At 33.9% G+C, this 7894-nt stretch overlaps 1 long non-coding RNA gene across 1 annotated transcript; it reads right to left on the reverse strand.

Annotated features, from left to right (window-relative positions):
* Positions 1 to 2917: 2917 nt before the first annotated feature.
* Positions 2918 to 7381, reverse strand: LOC106884492 (uncharacterized). The gene is made up of 2 exons (XR_001411250.2): positions 7100 to 7381; positions 2918 to 2986 (listed from the first exon to the last, which is right to left on the reverse strand). It is a non-coding gene; the product is annotated as an uncharacterized LOC106884492 (long non-coding RNA).
* Positions 7382 to 7894: the final 513 nt, after the last annotated feature.

Below are 7894 nucleotides of genomic sequence, written 5' to 3' on the forward strand. Positions count from 1 at the left end.
GTGTATATATATGCATATCAGGGTACAGGACGTTAGAACAATGACCTACAGACAACGGAACGAACACATAGGAAAACGGAAAGCTACTTGGAATATCCATTCATCAGCTGTCTCTATTCTAACTAGACGTTTCGAAGATAAGACAGAACGTACTCTAGAATAGTCTCTTCCTGAGTAGTGGATCAACCCACTACACAGAGGATTCCAAGGTGCAAACACAAACCAAGACAGGAAAAATTGGACAGTGAAAACAACATTCAAAAGCCGTACGGCCAAACGCGAATCTGAGGTAGAACGCTAGTAGTTCGTCTTGCCTTCACAGCGGCTGGAGTGAAAAAAAGTTGACCACATGTCACACGAGAGCAGAGAGGATGGTGGAGAGAGGAAGTGGAACAAGGAGGAAGGGACAGAAGGGTATAGCAGTGAAGTAGAGGCCAGGACAGAGGGATAGATAGAAAGATAGAGGAAGACAGATAGATAAATAGATAGAAAGATAGATAGATAGACAGATAGATAGATAGATAGATAGGTAGAAAGATAGAGTCACGTCAGAATGATAAAGTAGACTTACTTGCAAAAAAGGACGTGTGCGTTCAATAATGTAATAATACAAAGAATATCTAAACATGTATACACACATATATGTATATAAACAAAACAAAAAATGGAGCAAAAACGTAACCAGCGACAACAAAACGTCAGGACAGTTAAACGAAACAAGGAAGGGCAGGAAAAAAACAAGGATAGGAAAAAACAAGGACGGGTCAATTAGTGCTTTCTATCGTCAGTTGAGTTCCAGATTATCCGTGCAGTTTCGGCCGGTAACCCACAAGATTGCTCCAGTCTGGCCGGCCTCAAACAATCTAAGCTAAGAGCATTAGATTCTTTTGAAGAAAATAAGCGAAAGTAAACGAAACAAGTGCGAAAAAAATACGGAGAAATGTTACACAATTACAAATACAAACAACTTAATATATGTATATATGTGTATGTATATATGCATATGTGTATATGTATATGCCTATGAATATATGTATATATATATATCTATGTATATATATATGTACAAATATATATTTATATATATATATATATGTACGTATATATGTATATATATATATATATATATATATATATATATATATATATATATATATATATATATATATATATATATGTGTGTGTGTGTGGGTGTGTTTGTATATATGTGTATCTATAATACATTAAAAATCAGTTTGAATCTTGCTTGCTTACTTGCTGACTTACTCAGGCAAACTGGCGTATAATGGGAAAATCTATGAATTAAGTTACCTTGAAATGTTAATACGAACGGTGTGAAACAAGTTTTGCGTAAATAGGGGCAGTAGTTATTGAGATATTCATGATTTGGTGGGTATATATACTCAAATACTCAAAACGGTGTATAATGAGAAAATGTTCCGAATACAACTTCACCCTGAAAGGGAAGAAACTCTAGCCTTTCGATTAGACAGTGATTTGACAACGAAAACATTAAATGATTCTAGTTTCGCTTTTGTTAAACACAATATGTTAATATAATTTAAAAATATGTTCAAGTGAATGTGATTTCAAAAATGTAAGTTGTTTGTGCACTAAGTATTTATACTTTAGCTTTCTTTGAGCAGACAACAATTATTTTCAAGTGAATACCATTACAAAAAGTTTTTTGACATATTTGAAAAATATTTTATAATGAAAATGACTTTAAAAATACGGTAAATATTTCGTTCGTAACCTCGGTATGAAATAGCTTTTTCCAAAAGGTTTTTTTCTTCGAGTGCATTCAACGTATCTCACCTCCAAAGATTTGGCTGCTATTTCTAGTACGCCCAGCTATCACGTAACAGCTCTTTGCCATAAAGAACCCAAAATACCTGTTACGTGGTCGCAGGGCGCGCAAGAAATAGCAGCCAAATCATTCCTTTTCTGGGGGAAAGGACCCGATTACGCTTGATTTCAATGTCACAATCGTTGAAAGCATGCGAAATAACCTGAAAAAGTAATAAAACTCGCGAAACAAAACTCGGTTGCTGGGAAACTCAGAGTTTCTCAGTGACCCGACGGTTCACGAGTAGACATGTATATATATATATATATATATATATATATATATACATACTAACTTGGGAATGGATGCGTGGCGTTCAATCAAATATACTTAGTAAGGTAGAGGCGATGGGAGGGGGGCAGAAAGAATTAAGTTTAGCGTTATTATCCGTGATTACATTAGTGAGTGAGTTTAATATTTATGACAAAGTACCGCTTTTGTGGGTAACAAGGATCATCTACCACTCCAAGAATATATGATAATCAAAGCTGGCGACAAAAGTAAATACTAACAAGCACCCTACTAACTCAGACTTCGTCTGGTATAACCGATATCCAGTTTAATAGTGTACGGTTTACCGATGGCTTACTGTACTTCATTTAAAGTTACTTAATCTAAATAACTACATGCATTAGATTCTGTTTCTCTCTCTCTCTCTCTCTCTCTCTCTCTCTCTCTCTCTCTCACACACACACACACACACACACACACACACACACTCTCTCTCACACACACACATATGCTGTTTGCTTTTGATGCCCGTAAACCTCTAACTAAACGCATTGATTTGATTCTTTTATTTTTTCAGATTAAATATAACTTTCATTTGATCTTAGACCACGTCCTCTGGAATATATTTTGTACTCACATGAGCTAAAATGAAATATTGTAACATTCAGTCCTTTCCTATTAACGTAAAAGGTTTAATGAGCATAATGAAAATGTTTGAATGCGCAATGAAGTCAGGAGTTTAACATTTTCCTCTTGCAAACTAGAATCTTCTGGTTTCTGAAACTTCCATAGTGATAGAGAAATTATTGATCTCATTAATAAATACAAACGATATGATTTAGTTTTACTGTTTATTTTAACAGAGGAATGTTAGGATATATTTAAATCTGTCGGTGTTGAAATAACCTGAAAAGAACAAAAAATACCGATTAGGTTACTACATAAATCAGCGTGCTTAAGAAAGCCTAAAAGCAATTTATTTATTATAATTAATCTGCAGTTTTAAGCTGTGTAAAAAAAAAAGAAAAAGAAAAAAAGGCAGATGTAAAAAACACTTATTTTCACATACAGAAAAATAGATTATTCTAGCTGGTATATGGTTCTGTTTACCACTCATAATAAAGAAAAAGATACTTTTTTACACAAAGAGAACATTTAACATCCGCTATTTATTGCAAAAAACAAACCAGAACTTAACTACAATGCCTAGACTAATTTGCATACCCGAGTTCTTCGGCTGCGAGACTGAATAATTATTGTATTGCTTCAGTCATTAGACTGTGGCCATGATAAGGGTATCATGTTGAAGGATTTAATCTAACAAATCGTCTCCAGTACTTATTTTTTAGTCAGGTACTGATTCAACAGGCGGAATTATTGCTGAACATCTAAGTTTTGAGGAAAAAGACACGCACACACACACACACACACACACACACATATATATATATATATTGTGTGTGTGTGTGATAGATTTCCACACAACTTCCGTCTATCAAATTCATTCACAGGGTTTTGGTTTATAATCCAAGACACTTTCCCAAAGTACCGCGCAGAGGAACAGAACCCGAAACCGCATGGTTGCAAAGTAGGCTTCTTAGCAATGCAGCCATGTCTGTGCCTAATAGATATTTATTTACAGTTCAACATGTATTAAACTAAGGCATGTTTCAAGTAGCTAAACTACATTTTAGTTTTTTTTACCTTGAAACCCTACACAGATGTAATTATATGTAATTAAATGCATGAGGAATTCATAATTACTAGTCGCAATGAACAAAATTTATTAGAAAAACCGTTATGAGGTAAAATGTTACGAAATTTCCTGTCAGTAAGGGAGTAACGCTTCAGCTATAAGAATAAAGAATATATTTCTAAACTCAATGTTTACTTCCAAAGGCGGTGAGCTAGCAGAAACGTTATATCTCCCTGGTTAAAATTGTTAACTGTATTTCGTCTGTGTTTACGTTTTTGAGTTCAAATTTCGCCGAGGTTGACTTTAACGTACAAATTATTTCATCAAATTTTTTTAAACTAAACTCTTTCAAACTTCCGATACTGGTACAATGTGTCACATAGAACAGGGTTTACTCTTAACGTTTTTGAAAACATTTCGTATTTTAGAAGCGGTGTTTCGTCTGTCTTTACGTTCTGAGTTCAAATTCCTTCGAGGTCGACCTTGCCTTTCATCCATTTCGGATCTATTCAATTAGACGTACAGATTATCTAATTATTTTTTTTTTAAACTAAACACTTTCAAACTTCTGATACTGGTAGAATGTGTCACATAGAACAGAATTTACTCTTAACGTTTTGGACAAAATTTTGTATTTAGAAGTTATTTCGTCAGAAGTTACAGAGTGACGATGGAAACATTCGTGTTTGATAAGTGCCAATACACGAAACTCTCAGCTTTTGACTTACTCTCTAACTTCTGCCGATGATATATATACATATTACATATATGTGTAAAAAAATCCCATCACCTGGTCCCTCGACACGCTAAAATAGCAGCCAAAGTATCGCCCTACCTAAATCACACGCCCATTGTATGTAATGTTCTAGATTATCCCTAAAAAGACAGTTTGCTGAAGGCTGGAATGTCTTTGATGATACGTTTGCAGTATCAGTGTTGATTTGAGGCTAAATAACAACGACATTATGGTCAATTTCTATATTAACACTCACACGAGTTTCACTAAGCAAAAAAAATTTGATTTTTGCGTGGAATCAAATACCCTGACCTTCAAATATGCTGCGAATCCCTTATTTTGGTTCGGAAAAACTTAGGTGGGGGTCCCCCTATCCCAGAATCATTGGAAATATTTTTCGTTGAATGAATTCCTGTGGCCTCCTAATATTGCAAAAGTAGGTTACTTAAGGTGAGCCTGGTAATTGATGGTTTTGTGGTCATGTTGTTTGTAACTTATGGTGAGCCATGGTGCAACCAACAACATGGTAAAATTCCCTGCCATTAATTTGGTGTGGATAGGTAATATCAAATAATTCAATCGCAACATACATTTAAATTAAACATGAAAAATATTGAAATATTATCATCACTTACATGGAAAAATTGAAATATTATCTTTCAGTATTTTATAAGGTAAAATCTTGAATTACTAATTGACACATTATTAATTATCTTATAACAGCAATGCCTGGAAAAATCATAGATTGCATGGAAAAATGTGAGCATGAAAAGTAATATTCTTAAGATTATAAACCTGGAAAGGTACAGGACAAGTTATTAAACCTGTAAAAGTATAGGACAAACTATTACTTCAAGTAAAATAAAGAATAAGAAACATTTTACTTAAAATATTGCAGCTAAAATTAAAATTTGAATATTAAAAATTATTTTATTATAGTTTACAAATAACACTATACTTATTTAAGTAGAATTTGGCTAATTTACTACCTTAAATACAGAAAAAAGTGACTAATTAGACAAACTTACAAATTAGCTGAACAGTTTTGTATAATAAATTTAAAAGATGAGAACTGTAAAGAGTGATAAATTAGAAGAACTGGCATTCTTTGCTGCAATATTTTAAGTAAAAAGTTTCTTATTCTTTATTTTACTTGAAGTAATAGTTTGTCCTATATTTTTACTTGTCCTGTACTTTTCCAGGTTTATAATCTTAAGAATATTACTTTTCATACTCGCACTTTTCCATGTAATACATAAATGTGTAATGGTGTCTGTCTGTATGTGTGTTTGGGGTTACTCTAACTCCACCCACACCGTCCAACCGATTTTAATGATTTGGGGTACATAGGTAGATCACATGCCCTAAACTTCAAATAAGGCCGGAACTTTTCAAAAACTCGATAATGCTCAGTTGGCATCGATTTTTGTGAGCTCAATCGGACGTTTCAATGGAAATTTCCATAACGATGTTATTTTTCCTGCGGCTTTTGCATATTTTGTCCGATTTTGATTAAATTAGAGGAGTGAGAGAGGTTCATGGCAGTGAGAGTTGATGTCAGTAATGGCGTTGACAAAAGAATCGATAGGTTTGCCTGAGCAGTGGTTTTATAAAATCAATAGGCCGTAATTTTTATATTTTCTATCCGATTTTAATGAAATTTGAGATGTAAATAAATTTTGTGGTGGAAGAGATGGTAAAGGTGCTTATTTAATTCAAAATGGCTTGAAAAAGGCACAAATGAAAATAAGCACATTTCCTTAGAGACATCCTTGTCGATTTTGTAGAAATTTTACACGTGATTGCAGTTCATGTTCATTAGTTGATTCCAGCATCAAGAGCTGACAAAAAAAAAATCGATAATTGCACGTGAGCGGGGTATTTTATGAAATCAATAGGTCTTTGTATGCAATTAACCATAGGATTAATATTTTATGCTGTAACTTTTACAGAATTCATCCGGTTTTGATGAAATTTGACATTTAATTAAAGTTTATGGTCGGAGTCATGTAATAGAATTAAAATTAAACTGGTGAAAAGCAGAAATCGTCAAAATTCTCTCACAATAAAAATAATGAACTGATTTTGAAGAAAATTGACCCATGAGTAAAATTAAGCACCTCGACATAAGAAACATCGATTATTCATATAATGAATTAGGATTTAAAAGTCAATAGGATATTCTCATGTGAATGGGTCATATGGATTCTATTTTATGACACAACCTTAACACTTTTCTTCGGATTTTGCTGAGATTGGACACGCTGATCAATTTTGTACAGAGAGTGGCATTAAGGGGAGAAAAATAGATAATCGTCACTCTCAACGGGTCCAGGTACACCCAAACGTTTGACTGCGGTTATAGAGACGGTCCAGTATGTAGGAGTGTGTCAAAATCGTTAACCGGGTAAAATCCCTACTGAACCAGATATAACGTCTCATTGGATAAAAGTTGACACGAGGAACGTAGAACATTTCAATACAAGGTCAGAGATGGGCTTAACTTCAACACGGAAAACACGAGCAATGCCGGGTCAAACAGCTAGTTAATATATAAAGCCATATTTAATTTCATCAGATACGTTACCCTGTAAAGTTTCAGCCTGCCACATTTCCAGCTTTGATAACTCGACAATTACGTATTCCATAGCAAGGGCTTCTTGTAGTGGTTACGCGATACTTAGGTCTTCGAACAAGACGTTTTTCTCTGTTAGAAAATACAGCACTGCGTTTTTCTAGAGAGAAAGCATCACGAAGACCTCCAGCTCTAGACAGGTTATCTTCGTACAAAATTTCACTTCTTGCAATGCAAGTCTCCAGAAGCCCAACCAAGAGGACTGCATAAATTAAACAGACAATTCTAACCATGTTGAACATAATTACTGTTGTCTATTTCAACTCGCTTTTATAGCATTGATTCAGTCATTGTTCTGTCGCATATTAATGTTATGCACCTGTTTGGCTGCAATTTTATTAATCCTTTGCTATACCCACGTGCGCTCAGTAAGCAATGTTAAAACAGCTTACATTGCAAGTGTTGTTGTTACATCTGCTGCTCACAGATTAAGTGTATTACAACAATCTAAGTTATTATATTATTTTAGATTATAAAAGGCTCTACTACTTAAGAAATCATCGTTGTAAGTGTGTGTTGGATTATATTGATATCCTTTGCTGTACCTCGCTGTACTAAATTAAAGTCAGGCGAACAAGTTTTTGATGAATATTTTTCTATTGTTAAAAGATACTTTAAAAAGTATTTAAAATGCTAATAGTTGCTAAAATTCTTTGGTAGAAAGGAAACCCAAAACATTGGGTAAACATACAAGGTCCATTCCAGAAGTTTTCCGACTTTTTCAGGAGAAAAATTCATTCAGAGTAG

The sequence above is a fragment of the Octopus bimaculoides genome, chromosome 2 (assembly GCF_001194135.2).
Source record: "Octopus bimaculoides isolate UCB-OBI-ISO-001 chromosome 2, ASM119413v2, whole genome shotgun sequence".
Classification (NCBI taxonomy): Eukaryota; Metazoa; Mollusca; class Cephalopoda; order Octopoda; family Octopodidae; genus Octopus; species Octopus bimaculoides.